This window comes from Phoca vitulina, unplaced genomic scaffold (assembly GCF_004348235.1).
Source record: "Phoca vitulina isolate PV1807 unplaced genomic scaffold, GSC_HSeal_1.0 scaffold2, whole genome shotgun sequence".
Taxonomy (NCBI): Eukaryota; Metazoa; Chordata; class Mammalia; order Carnivora; family Phocidae; genus Phoca; species Phoca vitulina.
Genome location: NW_022589705.1, coordinates 85,497,797 through 85,518,200, shown reverse-complemented (window position 1 = coordinate 85,518,200; position 20,404 = coordinate 85,497,797). Strand labels below are relative to the sequence as shown.

Here is a 20,404-nt window from a genome sequence, read left to right as displayed (position 1 = left end):
GGAACTGAGAAATGGAAAAAGAGAGGAAAAACCAGGTCCTGATTACATCACTGGGCCACTGAGAAAAGCCTCTCTCCTGAATGTAGACTTTTTCATTCCGTGTGCTAGTGAATTCCCTGATTTCAAAACCTTCTCTGAGAAGTTGGATTTTCTGTCAGTTATAACTTCCTAGCCAATAAAGAAACTGGGACCAGAAGTGAGATGTTGTGAGTAATAGACCCCAGAGCTTGTGGGGCTGAAAAGGTAGGGGGAGCATAGGGGGCCCCCCAGGCTCCTGGCTGAGAAATTGGCATTTCTCAAATAGCTGGTGGTGAAGGAGTCTGTTGAATCTTAGAATTCAAGCCAGGTACCTATAAGGTTGCTCTGTAAGGAGACTTGCGGGAAAATTTTAAGATTTTGGAATGGTCATTCCTTTCTTGTAGTCATTAGTAAATTCCTGCAAGAGAGACGGGATTCCTTGGAAATAGGCCTGTTTGAAAGGAGGGAAGGAAGTGTGAGGGCTTTGTTAAGAGAAGCTCTTTTTTTTTTTTTTAAGATTTTATTTATTTATTAGAGAAAGACAGAGCACAAGCAGGGGGAGTGGCAGGCAGGGGGAGAGGGAGAAGCAGGCCCCCTGCTGAGCAGGGAGCCCTATGCCGGGGCTCAATCCCAGGACCCTGGGATCATGACTTGAGCCAAAGGCAGACGCTTAACCGACTGAGCCACCCAGGTCCCCCAAGAGAAGCCCTTTCTACCTGAGGTCTGCAATCCAAGTTGACAGCGAGTCCAGAATTCCTGTCGAAAAGGAGAATTTTCTATGTCAAGCTGTATTTACTGTAAGCGCACTCCAGGAAGTGGGAACCTTGGCACAAGATAAAACCGAACACCCCTCAGGTCCCTCCCAAGCATATCCTGTCAGGCATTCTTTGTCTGACAAAGACGCCCAACTCCTACTCTTTTGCTTCTGCTGGGATGCAGCCTTGGGACAAGAGGCCGATCAGTGGTACCTCTCCACCCTTGCCATGGTTTTGAGATGCCAAGGTGAAGGCCATCCATGAAACCAAGGGCAGGAGGATGCACTGAGCCCAAGGCCAGTTGCCAGGAGCTAGATATTCTCAGGCCATGTCCTGGACACAAAGATGTGGCAGCCTCTGGCTTGGGTTACTAGTCCATGTATTTGACTAAAAGCAAATAGATTAGACACCTACTAAGCCTTTAAGAATAGAATTTAAGATTGTTTATTTGTAATGCTCAAGCTACCAATGTTGGCCTGCCATTGTCCACGCCCTAAAGCATCCTCAGGTCCCCCACTACATCTGACAGGAAGTGAGAGGCCAAACTGGTGCAGGTTCCAGGAGGAGCATCTCCAAGCGCCATCTCAGATGTGTCCATGGAAGACAGGGAGGTAGATAGATAGGCCAGTGCACAGGCAGGAGGACAGATGAATCTTCAAGGGAAGATTTTATCAGAGATAATGAAAACCCTATGTTTGGAGAATGATCTTTCCCTTGCTATCCTGGGGATAGCCAGCTTTTCTCCTACTTATTAGGGATGGCTTCTCTCTTGCCTCCATTCTGGAAATGCCACAGGACTGCTAAGGCCAGGCCTGCCTGAATCTACTCTGGCCTCTGGAATCCAGCCCCCAGAAGATGGCCTTGACCCTTCCTTTTGGCCTACAGCCTTCTCCAGCGCTGAGAATAGGAAGCAACATGCTCCCTTTCAGAGCTGGGAACTCGGAGCTCAGAGCCTGCTCACAAGTCCTTTCAGAAATAAAGGACAAAATAGGGACATTGTTCCCTGGACAATGGCGTTTCTCACAAGCGGGCTTCCCCTTTTGTGAGGAGAGCTCCCTTTAAGAGCAGCTGGGACCCAGTTCTTAGGGTACTGAGCTAGGAGAGACCTGGAACTGGGGATGGAGCTGTATGTGTGAAGGGACACCTTGGGTTAGGACTGCCCAAAAGATTGGACTAAGAGAAGATGGGGGCTGGAGCAAGGGTAGGCTCCAAATGGGATTAAGGCAGGGGCTGGGGCAGGATTAGGGAGTAAACCTAGGGCTGGAGTGGAAGCCAGTGGGGGATGAGGCTTGGAGGGTAGAACAGGTCCTGGGAGGGCATGTCACAGACAGCTCAAAAGCCCAGGCATCAGACCTAGGCAGCTCAGGTTCTCCTCTGACTGTCTGGGGGGGCCTCCAGCTGCCTCTCTCTCTCGCCTTTCATCTTTGCTCCAGTGTCATCTTCTTGCCCTTGAACATCTTATTTACTGCCACAATCTGCCCCCACTTGGCACTCTTGTTCCTCTGTAGCTCTTTATCCACTCCCTTAACATCTTCTAACATACTTTATAATGTACGTATTTATAACGTTTATTATGTCCTCCCTAACTAGAATGTCAGCTCCATGAGGACAGAAATCTTTTCTTCACTTGTGTCCCCAGTTCCTAGAACATCTAATAAATATTGGTTGAACGAACCCAGTTGTTAAGCTTCTCTGATCTGAGAGCTTCCTCCTTTGAAAAGCAAGGAGAGACATTCACCAGGCAGCTTCAGTGTTGCAGAGAGGAACAAGTGAGATCACATTTCCCACCACGCTGGTGGGCACTTCCACCAATGACAGCTTGTATATGCCTCTGTTTCCTCATCTGTAAAGTGGGAACGAAGTCCTACTCTATAGAGTTGTTGTGAGGAGTAGGAGTAGATGGGTTAATAGGTCCAAAGGACTTAGACCAGGGCCTGTCACAAAGTCAGTGTTCAGTAATGGTGGGCATCGTGTTGGTTTAATGAAAGTGCCTTGTCCTTAGTCTTAGTTTATTATTCCACAGAGTTGAAGGTGGGGCTGGAGGGAGCATTGAGAGGCAAGTGGCTGAAACTTTGGTCATGCCTGGGCTTGAAATAAAATGATCCTTTGAATACAAGGGTCAAAACAGTCAAAGCGTTTCCTGACCCCACCCTTTAAATATCTTCCTAGACTTCAGGCCGGGTTTCCCTAGCCCCGGGGTCAAAGCCGACTCCTCACCGCCCCCCCCCCCCCCCCAAAACAGACCTGAGTTTCGTCTCTTCTCTCTCTGTTCTTTCTCCTTCCTCCCTCTCCACCCATGGCCCGACCCACGTATGCCCTCCATCATAGCATTTCCCACTGCAGGAGGCTCCCCAGGGGCAGTGGAAATGAGAATTAACTCTGGGCTTCCTTGCCTTCTCACCTCAAACTTGGCTTTTTTTTTTTTTTAAGATTTTATTTATTTATTTGACACAGAGAGAGAGAGAGAGATTGAGAGTACAAGCAGGGGGAGCAGCAGAGAGAGAGAGAAGCAGGCTCCCCGCTGAGCCCGATGAGGGGCTCAATCCCAGGACCCTGGGATCATGACCTGAAGCTAAAGGCAGACGCTTAACGATTGAGCCATCCAGGTGCCCCAACTTAAGGCCTTGTTAAAAGCAGGGGGCTCGGGGCGCCTGGGTGGCTCAGTCGGTAAGCGTCTGCCTTCGGCTCAGGTCATGATCCCAGGGTCCTGGGATCGAGCCCCGCATTGGGCTCCCTGCTCAATGGGAAGCCTGCTTCTCCCTCTCCCACTCCCCCTGCTTGTGTTCCCTCTCTCGCTGTCTCTCTCTCTCTGTCAAATAAATAAATAAAATCTTTAAAAATAAGTAAATAAATAAAAGTCTTAAAAAAAAAAAGGCAGGGAGCTCATAGCATGTTCTTAATAAATATGGAATAAATGAATGAGTAGAAAAAAGTAGAAAAAAACCAGCTTTGATCCTGACCTTTAGGTAAATAACATCTTTGGCCTTCAGTTTCCTCATCTCTTGTGGGGATTATTAATACCTGCCCTGTCCACCAAATAAAACTGTTGTCAAGGGGCACCTCGATGGCTCGGTGGGTTGAACTTCCGACTCTCGATTTCGGCTCAGATCATGATCTCAGGGTCCTGAGATCCAGCCCCGCATCAGGCTCCAAGCTCAGCAAGGAGTCTGCTTGAGATTCTCTCCCTCTGCCCCTCCCCTTGCTCGAGCTCCCTCTTTTTCATTCTCTCTTGCTCGATCTAAAATAAATAAGTCTTTTAAAAAAATAAAACTGTTGTGAAGATCATTAGATCATTAGTTCTTAGAGCAAAGAGAGCTTGGAGGTCAAACAGTCCAATTTGCTTATTTTTCCAACAAGGAAGCAGAGCCCCAGAAACAGGGTATGTATAGCTGTAGAAAGACCTAATGTAATAATTGCTTTCTACCAGCCGAGTAGTCCTGGAATCCTGGACTCTCAGCTGGATTTAGAGATTGTCAGTCCAACCAGCCAGAGGGCATGTGAACCTAGGCAAGGAGAGTGACTTTCTCAGCTCCCCCAGAAAGCTAGGGCAGAGCTGGAGGGTGGGGTTCCTAGTTTCCCATCCAGGTCTCCTTCCTGCTAGGCTGACAGAACCAGGAGGGGAGGTACCCAGGGAGTGGGGGCAACAATGGCTGCCGGGTGTCCCCTGCCCCCCCCCCCCCCCCGTGGAAATTTCCCTGTGGGACAAAGCCCAGGAGCAGGACAGGAGAGGCAGGGGAGGAAGGTGTCAGGGCTGCCCAGGCAGTGGTTTCTCTTGTTGATAACCCATCAAAGGACTCCCAAGGGGGGGTGGTACCTTGGGGAAAATCACCCAGACACAGAGGCCTCAGTGCTGGCCATGTGCAACCAGAAGAGCTATCACCATAGCTTTCGGGAGATCAGAAGTCAGGGGCAGGTGCTGGGGGCTCTTGATAGGTGGGATGCGCTTCACCCAACTTCCTGCTGGCTCAGCCTCCCAGCTCTGCCCAGGCTGCGACGGGCAGACTTTCCATGCCCACAGCTTTGCCCCTGGCTCACTGATGATGACACTATCTCAAGCCTCCTGGTATCACTAAACCCTTCCTTGGCGTTTGTAAGCAGTGACAGAGCCCCTCCCAGATTCTGGGCTCAGTTCTGGATGTTTTTCACCCACAGTGTTTTATGCAAAAGTGTTGTATTTCCTAAACTTCATTCATTTACCACCTCAATGATTTTCACCATAATAACCTAACCCATTAAATACATAAATAAATAATATTTACTCAATGTTTTGATTAACTTTTAAAAAAACATAAACTTATGTCAAAAAGGAAACTTTGTATCATTCCTGTAAATAAAGAAATAGTATCAATTTCTAAAACTAGAGGAAGAAAAACAAATACAAAGACATTCTTGGTTTCTGGTGCCAGGCCCCAGTTTTGGCTCCAATCTTATTGATAAGTCATATGCTCTTTCTGGGCTTCTCTTTTCTCTTATGTAAAATGGGATTGTTGGGAGATATGATATGCAAGATGCCAGGTCCTGAGCTGCCATGGAGCAGATAAGAGACTTCTGGGTTGGTATTGGTTCTGCTGGTGCTGACATGGTCTCCCCTCTGCTCTGGACTCGATCCCCGCCTCACCTTCAGGAAAAGGTGGCTGCAGGAAGATTGGGGCTTAGATACTGAGGATGGCAGGGATCTGGGGGACCGAAGATCACTGCCTTCAAATCTCTGGCTATTGTGGGTTAAGACACAAATTACTCCAGGCAGCCCTAAGGGCCACTAAAAATACCCTTTTCTTGGGAGGCAGTGAGTTCTTTGTCACTGGAGGCATTCAGAGTTTGGGGGCTTGGAAGAAGATGGTCAGAATTCAAACTCAGTCTGGTTCTCAGGGAAAGGGAGCAAATCCTTCCCCCACCCACCCATGGGGGCTGGTCCCTGGGGAGTAGGGGTGGGGCCCATAGCATTCAGCATCTGCTGCTGTCCACCCCCTCACATTTATCTAGAATTTTAGAGTTTCCTGTGTACTTTTCAACCACTGTTTCATATGACTCTCCCAGCACGTGGTGAGGGAAGCCAGGGGAGACAGCGTCTGCCTGCTAAGCAGGAGCAGGCGGATCCACAGGGGCCAAGTGACTTGTCCAAGGTCACCAGGGTGGAGTCTTGAACCCGGGCTGTCTGACTCCATTGCCTAGGAAGTGTGGCTTCCTCCTCTGTCACCCAGGAGGCTTGTGGCTGGGACTCAGGCTGGGACAAGTCAGCATGATCCCTGGCTGGCCCCTTCCCTCTCAGAAGAAAAGAGGTAACAGCCCCTGTCCAGCCGAAGCTCCGCTCCGGAAGCCACCCCTCCTAGGTCATCCTCTGCTTCCTTTGGCCCTAGCCAAGGAGACAGTCCAAGGGCAGGGAAGAGAGCTGGCAGACAAGAGTGCTAGCAGTCCGGTCTGAAGTGGGAGGAGAGAGGGCAGGGAAAGTCAGACACACAGGTGGACAGTGACAGAGGACACGTGGATAAGGATGGATAGAGATATGGAGAGATCCGAAGAAAGCCAGGTAGACAGACACAGACAGACACACAGAGAGGGGCACAGAAGACCGAGGGCAGGAGGAAGACCACAAAGAGACACAGAACGAAGTTGGAGCCAAAGATAAAGACGGCTGGGATACGCACGCAGAGACCGGAATCCGCCCGACCTCGCAGAGAGGGAGGGACAGAGGGTCCCCGCGGGAAGCCGGGAGGTGGAGAGCGCCCGGGAGCGCGGGGGACCGGGAAAGCGCAGGCAGCTGCCGGGCCCCGCCCGCCATCCCTCCCGGAGCAGCCGGGTGTGGGGGGCGGGCGATCGGCCCGCTTCCCGGCAGGGGGCGCCCTGGCCGCGTGGCCCGGTCTGCCGGCGGAGCTCCGGCGGGGGCGGGGCGGGGGCGGGGAGGGCTGGGGCCCCGGCCTGGGCCGGCGGCGGGGGCGGGAGCGGGGGCGGGGTGCCCCGGCTGCTCTCCGGGCCCCTCGGCCGCCTTTATAAGCCCGCGGGGGAGGTGGCCCCGGCAGCGTCGCGCTCCCGCCACTCCGCGCCGTCGGTCTCAGCGCTCCGACCCCACGTCGCTTGTGCCAGGAGACCCTCGCCCACGAACTCTGCTCAGGTAAGGACTTGGTGCCGTCCTCGGCTCTCCGGGACCCCCAGGGACGGGGTCGATCCCGGCCCCTCCTACATCCTCCGCTCGTCCGGGGGTGGCGGCGAGGATGGATGTAAATGTCAGGGCGCGGATCTCCGCATCTCCTTACCACCCAGGGCAGCCCATTCGGGACCCTCAGGCACCTGTCGCGTTCCCGTTCTCGCGCGCATCCGGGGCTCCCGGCAGCGCGCGGGGCCGGGCTGGAGGTTGGACGTGGCGCCCGCGGGGACCGCGAGCTAAGGGGACCGTGCTCGGGACTGCTGCTGTAGTCCTGGGGTCTCCTGCCTCCTGGGTCTCTGCCCGGGACTTACACCTTCCATCTACGCGCCTCTCCCGGGTGTCCCGTGACTGAGCAGCCCCGATGATACCCCCTTGGTGGGAGATCAAGAGACTCAGGCTGCCAACCCCAGCACCCAACCTGGTGCCCTGCCATGCCTCCCACCTGGAAACCTCTAGATCGCGCCACTGCCTCCTGGGGAGGAGGCTGGTGTGTCCATGTGGGGTCCAAAGTAGTTTGGGCCAGAGCTGGGATGAGCAGAGGGAGAGAGGCGCTAGGGTGTCCCAGAGCCACATGGGGTGGGGAGAGGGGCCCTCTGGTAAGTGGTTGTTTGTCTGGGAGTTGGGGTGGGCACAGTTGGTGGGGGCAAAGCTCTGGAGCCCTGGAAGCCAAGGGAGCCTATGACTCACCTCTGGCAGTGCTCAGGTGAGTGGGTCACCCAGAGTTGGTTCCCATGCCCAGTTTAAATAAAAAACAGTTCAATGCCTGGTCACAATGAGGGGGTGGAAGCTGAGAAAAGGCCCATCACTGTCCCTTCTGACCCTTTTCCAACATAATGGGGTAGGGGCCTTTACAAAGGCCTCTGGCTGGCGGAGGAAAAAGCTGGAGATCGAAAGAGGGGGCCATTGTCAGGCCAGAAGGGGCTTTGGGCCCTAGGGAAAACTGTAGGTGCGCAGGCTTCCCAGGGAGGCCAGGGTTGGTCCCCACACTGGCCGGGATGAGAGCTGTTCACTGAGTGCTTGCTGTGTGCGGGGTCTGCTCCAGCACTTCACATGCATCATCTATCTGGTTTACAGGTGGGGAAACTGAGGCTTACAGACATTAACAAGTGATGAGACTAGGATTCGAACCCAGACTCTAACCCACACAACCTCGGCTTCCTGATTCCATTCTCCCGCCCAAGAGATGAAGGAGCAGACCCTCAGTTCTGGGCTCCATTCCTGCCCACCCTCCAAACTTGCTTTCTCCAGGTGTTCAGCCCTCCCCACCTGCCCATCTTGGCCCTCTGTTCCTTTTTTTCTTCCTGAACTTCATGCCTCTGAATTCACTAAGCAGAAGAGGCCCCTGAACACAGCTCCCCAACTTCCCCGCCCCTGGAGTGAGACCGGAGTGAGTGTCCATGTCCGTGGCACCATCTGTAAATGGGGAGTGTGCCTCTTGCGTAAGACTCTTGTGAGGAATAAAACTGAACTGAGGCCAGAAACAAAATACTATCTTTATTCAACAAATGTGGAGCTTTGCGCCAAGCCCTGTTCTAGGTGCTGGCCAAGGAGCAGTGAAGAGAATAGAGCGATATTTGGACATTCACATAGACCTGGAATCAAGGAATTCACAAGGGAGGAGATTAAAATGCAATAACACGTGTAAGATTGGTCGGCCAACATTTTGTTCTCACTAATAGAGCAGACAACCTAGCTGTGTGACCTGGGACGAGTTCTGTCCACTGTTGTGCTTCAGTGTCTTCCTTTAAGCTGAGGACATCAATAAACTACCTACCGGTGGTGAGTTCTGGGTATGACTAATGCGTGCAAGGTGTTTAGCTGGTGTCTGTGCTTAAGAAAATATTGGCTACAGTCAGCTCTAATCTCAGCAAAAAACGCAGCCCTAACCCTGGGTGTACGGTTATGTCACTCAGTGCCCCTGACCCCTGGTCACCCACCTTCACCCGGGCTCTGCCCAATCTGTGATGGGCTGCCCTAGAGGGTGGCACGGTGCCTTTGCCCATACTCAGAAGCCACTTCCTATCATCCTAGACGCAGCCTTGGTCAGGAGCCCGGAGCTCTGTGCTGAGCACAGGTTTGGGGCTGTTATCTCTGCAGGACCTCATGCCCCCTCTGCCTGTTCTGCTGTCTCGCTGTGTCCCAGCTTGGAAATGGAGTGAAACAGCACTCAAGCCCTGCCTGTCCAGGGGCTTACATATCCGACATTCCCTGTAAGCTAGATGCTGTCCTCGCCTTATGTTTCCTAGGAGGAAACTGGTCTTAGGGGAAGGGATTTGCACGAGGACACACAGATGCTACCAGCGGAGCTGGGGTGAGGGACCAGGTGGTGAGGATTCCAAGTCTGGTGATCTCTGTGTTCTACCCATCCCTGGGGATGAGGTCCTCTTCATCCAGGAGCAGGATCCAGCAGCACAGCCCAGAGTTCTCACCTTGAAATAGGCCCGACTGAAGTTATCCATACAAACCCCAGAGCTGGAAGAGAGCATTTCGGGGAGAGTGAGCAAGCTGGGTTGAGAACCAGCGCTCAGAAATCTGCACGTGGCCGCAGGAATGCTGACTCAGCTTTGCCAAGGCAACGTAGTCGCAGGCAGGCTGGAGCTAGGCTGGGCCGTATGGCTTCATTTTTTTTTTTTCCTTCTAGAGGTATCCTGACTTTGAGAGGACAGGGGGCAGTAGCTTGCTGGGGGCAGTAGATTGGAGGTTCATTCCCAGCATTCCTATGTGACCCTGAACGAGTCACTTTCCCTCTGAGCCTCAGAAGAGGAAATCATCTGTAATGTGGGTTAATAATGTGTACTTTGCAGCTGCTACGAGGGGCCAGCAAGATCATAAATGGTTTTCCAACACTGGGATGAACCAGTGTTCCCAGGGTATTTTCCTTCACCACTAGCAGGCGATCCATAGGGCCCAAGAGAGGCCCTGTTTAGGTTAAAAGGCCCGGACAGCCCGGGAAATCCTGGCTTCGGGGTGGGCATCTTGGGTTCCAGTCCTTGCTGTGTGACCTGAGACAAATCACTTGGCCTCTCTGAGTGTTGCGTTCACAGTAGGCCCTTAGCAACTTCGGCTTAGAATGTTCAGTGTCCAAGGAACATTCAAGAACAATCTCTATATTTTCCACCTCCCATACCACCCCCCAACATTTCATGATTGCTCCCAGAAAAAGTTCATGCTTCAAGTTTTCCATGCTGAAATTCTCAACCTCACTGTGGCATGAAATCAATTGTTTGCATTTAATTTGACTTCTCAAATTAAGGGGTAAAATTTGAGATGAGGGCAGGGGGTTGGGGGAGGAGATGAGGAAAACGAAGTTAAACCAGATGTGTTTTTGTTTAACTGTCGGATGGTGGTTAAACTGCCTGAGTATTACCATGGTTCTTTCTGGATTCCAGTAACCGGGAGTCAGGTTTCACTAAAAATTGTAGTGTTCCTTCCCAGCAAATGTGGGCTTGCCCTCCCCATTATTATTATTATTATTATTATTATTCTTTTATATTCATCTGCAGCCACAAAGTACTACGCCGTGAGAATACCTCACAGATGCCTGGGATTTCAGAGCTGGAAGGTGTTTAGCAGCTGACTTGGTCAGCTGGCTGCTTTGCAGACCAGGGAGACTGAGGCCCAGAGAGGGGAAGGAGCTTGCCCAGGGTCACTCAGCTGCTTAGGGCAGAGTTGGACTGGGAATTCAGTCTCTCGGCTCTAAGGTCCATGACTTTGCTAAAAGTAACCACTGTCTTGAATTTGGTGTGTCTCATTTCCATAGTACATCCATAGTATATCTATCTTTTGAAAAGAAAGTTGTTCAGGGAGGATGCAGACAGTGTGGACTCATAGGAAAAGGATCTTCAACTCAGGAGAGCAGGGTTTGAGTCCTGAGCTGTTGATATACTACCCATATGACCCTGGGCAAATCACTTCCCCTCTCTGAGCCTCGGTGTCCTTGTTGGTAAGCCCAAATACCTGACATCCTCAAGACTAGGAATGGCTCTAATTCAGTCAATTGGCTTTCCCATATTTATGGCCTAGGTTATGGCAGGTCTGTCACAGACTGCCCTCCAAATGGGGCAGGGGACAGCTGTGGCCGATTGTTGACTCCTGCAGTGATTTAAAAACATTGATATAGTTGTTGCTGTTATTCAGCCAAGTGATTTCATTTTACTTCTTTAGAAAGATCAGAAGACGTGGCCACACTGGGCCGCATCCTGGCCTGGCCACCATGGCTGGAGCTGATTAGCAGCTGCTCTGTCCACTTGACCGCAGTCCCCATGGCTCCCTTCTCCCTCATGCTCACTTACCTCATGGACGCGATCTGCCTGCCTTCTGAGTTTGCAGTTTCTGGGCGAGGTGCTGTGAGGCCTTGGAAGGAGGGCTCAAATCTCACCTGAAGGACGGCATGAGGCTTGGGCCAGCCCTCGGGGGGCTCACGGTAGGAATGTGGGACACATGGACATAAGTCCCTCTTCTGTGGCTACATAGAGGGAGCTTTCTTCCTGCTCTGGTGGTCCCCGGGAAGAGTCTAAGGGCTCTAGAGGTCTAGGGGTGATGGCAGCAGCCTGTCAGGACTTAGAGAGCTGGGCCCGGGGCCGACCCAGTTGGGGACAGGCAGCTGTGGGAGCTTCAGGGTACAGATACACAGCTCCCTCAGGGAAGGGACTCCCTGGACTAGGAGCAGCTCACCTAAATGCTCCCAACAGCCCTGCGTGCTGGTGTCACTCACTTCCGGGACAGGAAACACCGTCTTGCGCTCTGAACCCAGGGCTCTGTCGGGCCCCCTTTGCTGAGTGCCAAGGCCTAGCCAGGACAGGCAGGCGTCATGGTGGCAACACAGACCTCCAAGTCACTGTGACTGAGCTTGAGGGCAGTGTGGCAGGCCATGAAGCCTCATGGTCAAATATAGGGGGTCTGGAAGCAGCTGCCTGGACGTGAGATTCTAGAAGGTCTCCACAACTGTTCTGGGGGTACAAGATGAACAAGGAGGTCAGTTACCCCACCTGACAACCTGATAGTAGTAACCACAGCCGCGGCCCGCCCCCTCCGCCTTGCACTTGTGGAGGAGCTCAGAAATGTGCCCCGTGTGGGTTTGCATTTTCTAAGTACCTGCCAGGGACCAGGCACCTTCAACATTATCTCTGATCCCTTACCTCCTCCCCACGTCCTGCCCTTTTGCAGATGAGACTGAGGTTCAGAGGGTAGACATGCCGGGTTCAAACCCTTCCCCAGTTCTTCTGACCCAGGGAAGGGAGGAGATGGGAGGGGAGGCTATTTCTGGGAAAAAGACCTCCATGACACCCCCCTGCACCCCACCCCCGCCGGGTTCCATAGCAGTATCTTCATTCTCCCAGACCTCAGTTTGTGGTTCAGGTGGATGAACTTCACCAGGTCAGGTATGCAGGCTGCCAGGCAAAGCTCAGCAAACATTTTATGTTCTTTAAAAAAGTGTTTAGGTGGCTTTTATTTGAAAAGCCATAAATCCAACCTTTAAAAGGATCTGCCATGTGACTTTTTGTTAAGTCAATCTCTTGCCTTCTTTGATCCACCTTTTCACTTTGTCTGGGAAGCAACAAGGTGGGTGTCCTCTCCCAGGCTGAGGCTCCCAGTTCTCTGTCCTGTAAGCCCCCAGGCCTCTTGTAGGCTGTCACTGAACTGTGTCAGGCTTGGCCTTTCTGAGTATTATTTGTCAGTTTCTCCTTCCACCTGTCCCCACATTGACTTACCACCGGCTTCTTAACATAACATACAGGAGTTAATAACTTACCCATCTGCCGCCGTTCTGGGCAGAAAGTGTCTCAGCAGATTCTGAGTCTTCCTCCCCTCCCTCACTCCTACTTAGCACTGCTGTAGCTGCTGTTTTCTCTGCCTCCTTAAGTGAGCGCTGCCCCCCCCCCCCGCCGCGCCCCCCCCCCCCCCCCCCCCCCCGCTCCGCCAACATGTACCAATGCTAACTAATACCTGCTAATATTACCAGGCCAGGGGTGACCTGCAACTGCTCATTGGTCTTAACAGCAGCCCTGTGTGGCCAGTGCTATTTTCCCCACGTTACAGAGGAGGAAACTGAGGCACGAAGTCACCCAGTTGGGAAGTGGGAAGCAAACACGTTTGTCCCCTACCATTGCCAATCCACCCACTCAGGGCTGCTTCCTTCTCTGTGACATAAATGATACAATCCATTTTCCTAGAAGAATCTGGTTCCTTATTTATTTTGAAATCATCAGATTTGGTAATTCATATTTCAGTTCAGTTAGCCAGATAGCAAAGATGAACAGGGCTCCTCTCAACAGCCAGTCCAAACCCTTGCTTGAATCACCTGGATTTTTTTGTGTGTGTGAAAATGATGTGGGTTTTTTTTTTCCTCCTTTAACCTAATCCTGATAATTAACATCTAAGGGCTTCCTCTGCGTCAGGAACACGGAGCTAATCACTTTGAACGGTTGTATTGTATTTTTGTCCTCTTCATTTTACAGAGGAGCAAACTGAAGCTCAGAGAAGCTCTGTAACCTTTCCCACGCCACACAGCTGGAAAGGGGCAAGAGAACCAAATCCAGGTCTCATGCTGTCTTGCTTAATCAGATTAGCATCTGAATTCAAATCTTTGTTTGTATACAAGCCCTCAGGGGATGGTGCTGTCTGCATTTGTTTTCACTGGAACCATCAGCCTCTGGGGTTTGGGAGGTGTGGTAGGAGGCCTGAGGGGTGGGGGTGGGGAGCCAAGTAGGCAGTCCTGTTTGGGCAGCAGCTCTGTTTTCAGACAGTGGGTCTCAATGGGTCTGGACACCCTGTCTTATAGTCCAGAGGAAGGACGTGACAGTCCTGGCAGGAAGCACCCTCAGAAAGCCAGAGGAGCCTGAGTTTGAATCCCAGCCCTGCCCTTTTTCATGCTGTGTGACCTTGGGCAAGTCCCTTTCCCTCCTGGCTTTCAGTTACCCCACAACCAGGGCTTGTATTGAGGCAAGGCCTTCAGGCTTTCCTAGTTCACGTATGGCAAGTAGTTACACTCATCAGGTATCACTAATCAACCACTGCTCTTTTTCCTTCTGAACTTCAGGGCCTTCTAAATGCAGTCCTCCAGGCAGCCCTTATCAACAAATTAGAGTTGGCACACAAGACTGAAAGATACCCCAGATCCAAATTAGATGTTGTCATTGTGTGGAGGATGGAGAAGGGACAGGCCCAGGCTAGGCAGGGCTGGCTTTTGGGGCTGGTGACGACCCAGGCTTTATAGTGAGAGTAGAAAGAGGCTGGTTGCGGATAGTCCTGGAGAGTTAGGCTCACCCCTCCCCCACCCTCTATAATAGTATTAATAGTAGTAATAATGGTAGAGTAATAATAGTGGAGTTATTAACGTTAGGGACGCCTGGGTGGCTCAGTCAGTTAACTGTCTTTGGCTCAGGTCATGATCCCGGGGTCCTGGAATCGAGTCCCACATCAGGCTCCCTGCTCAGCAAGCTCCCTGCTTCTCCCTCTGCCACTCCCCCTGCTTGTGTGCTCTCTCTCTCTCTCAAATAAAAAAATTTAAAATTTTAATTTAAAAAGAATTAATGACTTTTCGGCTATATTTTGAATATTTTGAATATTTTATTAATATTTATTATGCACCAAGCCATTCTGCTAAGTGCTTTATATATATATACACTTTTAATCCTTCTAGCAACCCATTCTTGAAGTGAAGGAGATGACTCAGAGGTGAAGCAATTTGCCTGAGTTGCCCGGGCTGGTGAACTCAGTGCGGCTGCCCAGATTTTAATACACGTTTGTGCAACCCTGCAGCTGGCTCCCTCCCTGGCTCCGTGCTCTTTCCCAGCTCAACATCCTCACTTCTCCTTTGTGACCGTGCCACCCCTTTACCTGTGGAGAGTGCTCTTCCCCGTGTGGCACCTCCCACAGACCGATGGGGACGGCACAGCAAATGGCATCTCCACTTTGGCAGGTTAGAAAATTGGGCCTGGAGTCCCAAGGGAAGAAATGGCAATCCCTGATCCAGGGGATTTAGTGTTCTACCTGTTCCCTGGGCCTTGCTGAACCGATGGCCCCAGGGAGCAAGGGCGGGAGACGGGAACTCAGGAGCAGTGCAGCTGACTGAGGTGGGGCAGGGCTTGGCCTTCCTAGCTCCTGTTCTAATCAGCCATATGACCCTGGATGAGTCACTATGATACTCCCAACCTCAGTTTACAGGCTCCTATCATACTTTTCCATTTTTAAAGCCCATTTATTTATTTGTTTGAAATCTCTATATCCAACATGGGGCTCGAACTCCTGACCCTGAGTTCAAGAGTTGCATGCTCCTGGGCACCTGACTGGCTCAGTCGGTGGAGCATGCCACTCTTGATCCTGAGGTTGTGAGTTCGAGCCCCACATTGGGTATAGAGATTACTTAAAAAAAAAGTCACATGCTCCACCAACTGAGCCAGCCAGGTGTACTTTTAAAGCCCTTTTTTTATTGATGAACTAACTGAATCCTTAAAACAGCCCCCCAAAAATATTGTCTTCATTTTGCAAAAGGGGAAACTGAGGCTCAGGTCAAACCGATGGCAAAATCAGCCCTCAAATTCAGATCAGGATCCCAGGCTAATGGTCTTTCCCCAGATGTGTTCCCCAGACTCTTGCAATCTGATCATCTATGGAGTGTCTGCCTCGGAGTATGAATTCCTGGAGAGTAAGGGCCCCATCCGAATCCTTGGTGAATTCCAGTGTGTGGCAAGGTGCCTGCCTTCAGCAAGTTCATGTCATCCTTGGGTTAACGAAAGGCTGTCACACCTGGCAAGGCTTTCCCCAGCTCAGCTGGACTCTGTTACCATGGGGAAACCTGTGGAGGCTGTCCTGCTGGGTTTGACACCTGAGCCACCCCAGGATGAGCCCGGCTGCCCTGCCTACATGTCCATTGTGTCTTCACGTCTCCACCGATGACACCGACTCATGGTTTGGTGGTGATTGGCAGCAGGACAAGCCAGTTTCCTTACTGACAGCTCAGGCCCTTAGTCAGGTATGAATTCTCCCAACGATTATCTCCGACCGGTCTTTTCATCCGTTTTGTTCAGAGATGTACCCTCAGTGCCAAACAACCTTAATTTCCTTAGTAGTAACGGCCGTCATATGCCACATCGATGTGTACCATGCTTTTTGGCACATGGTGCAGACTTAATGCATATTTGGTGAATGAATGAATACTTGCACATCACACCCTGAGGGAGGGCCTAAACAGAGGTTTCCAGGAAGGGAAACCAACCTGTCACCTCCCCCCTGCCTGGGATCGCCCCAGCGTGTCAGCTCCCTAATTGCCCAGCACTGTCCACAGCCGACAGCAATGGAGACTAGCACCTCTCCAGGTGAGGAAGGACAGTGACCGCCCCGAGGGGGGTACTGCTGTGATCTAGAGCCCGCAGGCAGCAGGGAGGCTCAGTGCAGTGAAATAACTTGCCCAGGGTCACAGAGCCGGCCAGTGGTGGAGCTGGGATTTAGACCCAGAGCCTGGGGTCTTTCCTCTTTCCCTCCCAGTCGGCTGAGCAGATTGGTTTTGGCTCTGGTGTGTCCTTCTGAAGCTGTCTGGTCCAGAGTTCCAGGCCTGGCTCCAAGCAACCTCAATGTATTTAATAATGACAGTAAGAGTGGCCTTTCACCGCGTGCCTATTGCAGTGTGCCCCTGCGAAGCGTTTGACACACCCTTCTGTGTTTGGGGGTCTTAGCCTCCTCACGGAGTAGGTACCCCACGGAGTAGGTACCCCACGGAGTAGGTACTAGAATCCCTGGTTTTAAAGGTAAAGAATAGAAGCACAGAAAGGGACTCAAGATCCTGCAGCTCATAAGCAGTTAAGCCAGAATTTGAACCTCCAGAGTATGGGCCCGTAATCATTTAATACTAGATAAATCTCTGGAGGCCAAATGTGTAAACTCCTGAACCTCCTGGTTCTTCTGGAGCCAGACTTGGGGAGGAGGTGAAAGGCAGGAACAGACTGCATGATGCTTCCCGGCCCCCTGAGCTGAGGAGTGCAAAGTTTATCTATCCCCTGTGTGATTCCTGGGGGCAGGGAGAAATGGGGGTGAGGGGCACAGCAGGGCAGTCCCGGTGTTTCTGGGAACCAGGGTCAGGGGGAGGCCAGGGCAATTAGCCTGGCTGAAGCCACTGCTAACTCAGAAATGTCAGTGGGAGATTGGCCCCAGCCTCCGTCTTGGATCTGGCCTCAGGCCTGACCTTCCTGGGTTTCTTCTATCCCAGCCTTCCAAGGTCTTCCTGGGTTGGGAAATGTCAGAGCACTGGCTTATCTGAGAACTTGGCATTGAAATTTCCTCCAACACCGAATCCCTGGGCTGGCTGGCCTGCCTGTCCCACTTCCCCCTTTTGGAGGAAGTGGAACCTTACGTGATTTGAATAAGTGAGTGTTTCCCAACTGGCACCTGGCCACGGATTGCTCAGCTGTGCAAGGCTCCAGCTCGGGCTCTGAGGCAGGCCCACCAACCTCCTCAGCCAGTCATGGAGGGTGAAATATGGGGAGAACGCCTGTCTTGTTGGTTTGGCCAGGGCAGGCCCGAGAGGATTCCTGTGAGACGCAGTGCTGGCCTTCAGCTTTGTCCCCTCACGGCCTGAAGTGGCTCCTGGGCAAGGGGGGAAGAAAGGGGCTTCCCCTACTTCAGGATATTCCTGCTGGAGTGGCCTTGCTCATCAACTCACCTGGGTGTCAACTTCTTAGCACCTGTCAGGGTGGAGAAAGGAGGAAGCAGAGTCAGGAAGGGGGAAAAGATGAATGTGGGGGACACTCACTCATTCATTCTACAAACATTTTCTTAGTCTACCTGCCTGCTGGACCCAGAGCTAGGTGCTGGAATTCATGCATGAATCTGGTCTAGTTTTTGCCTTCAGAGAACATCCAGTGTTTGGGGGAGATGCTTATGTAAACAGACCCCTTCCCAGGTGGTGTAGGATTAGGGAAAGTTCGAGAGCCATGGGACCAGAGGAGGCCTCCCCACCAAGCCTGGGGCAGAATGACCACAAGGGATCTCTGGAGGAGGTGGCGTTAGGTGTTTTATCTTTTTACCCCTCCAACAACTATTTACTGAGCATCTTCTATAGGCAGGTGTGGTTCCAGGTGCTGAGCATACGGCAGCGACCACCACCAAGTCCTCCAGGAGCTCCATGGTACTGGAAGAGACACACCATAAAGTAATTAAGTTAATTTCAGACAGTGGGAGTGCTGGGAAGAAAATAGGAATGTGAAATAGTGGGGGACTGGGCAGGAGTGGGGGCCTCTTCACCTGGAGGGGCAGGGAAGGAAAGGATGCATGGCCTTTGACCTGAAGGAGGAGGAGTGAGCCCAGCATAGTCTTGGAGGAAGGGCGTTCCAGGCAGAGGATGGGCCAGTGCAAAAGCCCCGAGGGGGGAAAGCAGGGCAGAGAAGGTGTGAGTGGTGAGTGGTGTGGGCTGGGGGCCAGGAGGTGATGTCAGAAAAGTGGGCAGGACCCAGACTTGTAGACCTCCCACCAGCTGTGGAAGAATGAGGGGAGCCGGCCAGGACAAATAAGGGATTGGGTGACCTCCCATTTGCTGGGTGGCCCCTTAGAAAGTTTGAGTAGGAATGGCCTTTGGGACTTGACATTGCAGCCCTCTCCAAACACAAATGGGTGGCTGAGGCCCAGAGAGGGAAAGTGACCCTCCCGAGGTCATAAAGGGAGGTGGCGGGACTAGATCTAGGTCCCCTAGCCATCAACCAGTTTTTTGCCAATATGCCCACACAGCCCCTCTGAATTAAGGCGGGCATTTATTAAGCACTTAGTGTTTGCCAAGAAAGTTACGTACGTTGCCTAGTCTGACAGGAGGAAGGTGAGGCTCAAGGGCGGTACAGGGACCCGGTGAAGGGTCGTTCAGACCTGGCTGCCATATAATTGGCCCTGGCCAAGTGACTGAGCCTCAGTTTACTCATAAAATAGGGACAGTAATGGTTTCTAGCTCATAGACTGTTGAGGATGCAATGAGATAGTATATGTCCAGCACTGAGCATTTTTTGTTTTCATTTAAGTGATTCTATGGACCCTGGGATCTTTCAGTGGACTAATCGTGATCCTTGTATCAGGCAATCTCATCACTGGTCCACAATGGCCCTCTGTCTATTTTATTATTAAAAGTAAATTTAAGCCTGGGTGGTTCAGTCGGTTAAGCATTTGCCTCTTGATTTCAGCTCAGGTCATGATCTCAGGGTCGTGGGATCAAGCCCCACGCGCTCAGCAGGGAGGCTGCTTTGACATTCTTTCCCTCTGCCCCTCCCCGACCAGCACTCTCTCTAATCAATCAATCTTTAAAATAAATAAACAAGTAAATCGATTTAAAGCCCCTATGAACTATCATCCACTACCAGGACTAGAATATTGACAGTAATTTACATCTTTCTCTGAGCTCCTTCAACCTCCTCCCACTAACTGTCTTCATGTGGGGTAATCTCTCCTGAATCTAGGGTTTCTCATTCCCAGTTTTAAATTTTTATTTATATTTATTTATTTATTTTTAAAGGTGTTATTTATCTGAGGGAGAGAGAGAGTCAGGGAGAAGCAGACTCCCCGCTGAGCGCAGAGCCTGCCCCAATTCCAGGACCCTGAGATCATGACTTGACCCCAAGTCAGATGCTTAATTGACTGAGCCACCCAGGCACCCCTATATATACTTTACAAAGGTGTACCATCCTTTATATTATCTCCTTGGACTTGGTTTTCTCACTGAATCTTATACTGCTGAAATTGATCCAATTGTTGCATGTAGCTGTAATTCTTTTTTTGTTGTTGTTTAAGTAGGCTCCACGCTGGAGCCAGACGCAGGGCTTGAACTCACAACCCTGAGATCAAGACCTGAGCTGAGATCAAGAGTTAGCCGCTTAAACAACTGAGCCACTCAGGCGCTTCGGTAGTTCTTTTTTTTTTTTTTTTTTTTAGTTTATTTATTATTTATTTATTAATTTTTGTTTAAGATTTTATTTATTTGACACAGAGAGAGAGAGCACAAGCAGGGGGGAGTGGCAGGCAGAGGGAGAGGGAGAAGCAGGCTCCCCGCTGGGCAGGGAACCTGACGTGGGGCTCGATCCCAGGACCCTGAGATCATGACCTGAGCCGCAGGCAGACGCTTGACCATCTGAGCCACCCAGGCGCCCATTTTTTTTTTTTTTTAAACTGCTTGCTGTATATGTGATATATACACCAGGTAATTATTTCACAATTTTATTTAATTTCTTGTTGATGGCATTCCTCAGCCCTGGTGTTAATCTCAGGGTCATGAGTTCAAGCCCTGCATTGGGCTCCACACTGAGCCTGGTGCCTACTGAAAAGAAAAAAAGGAAAAGAAAAGAAAAGACATGGGGCACCTGGGTGGCTCAGTTGGTTAAGCATCTGCCTTCGGCTCAGGTCATGATCCTGGGTCCTGGGATTGAGCCCCGCATCAGGCTTCCTGCTCAGCGGGAAGCCTGCTTCTCCGTCTCCTTCTACTGCTCCCCCTGCTTGTGCTCTCTTGCTCTCTCTGTCAAAT

The 20,404-nt window shown here is 51.5% G+C and overlaps 1 protein-coding gene across 1 annotated transcript in view; it reads left to right on the top strand.

Annotated features, from left to right (window-relative positions):
• The first annotated feature begins 6,733 nt into the window (after positions 1–6,733).
• ALPL (alkaline phosphatase, biomineralization associated) overlaps positions 6,734–20,404 on the top strand; it is a 51,918-nt gene continuing 38,247 nt past the window's right edge. Inside the window, exon 1 of the mRNA XM_032391814.1 lies at positions 6,734–6,882. The gene's annotated coding sequence lies outside the window, so the exon portion shown is untranslated. The remainder of the gene's footprint in view (positions 6,883–20,404) is intronic.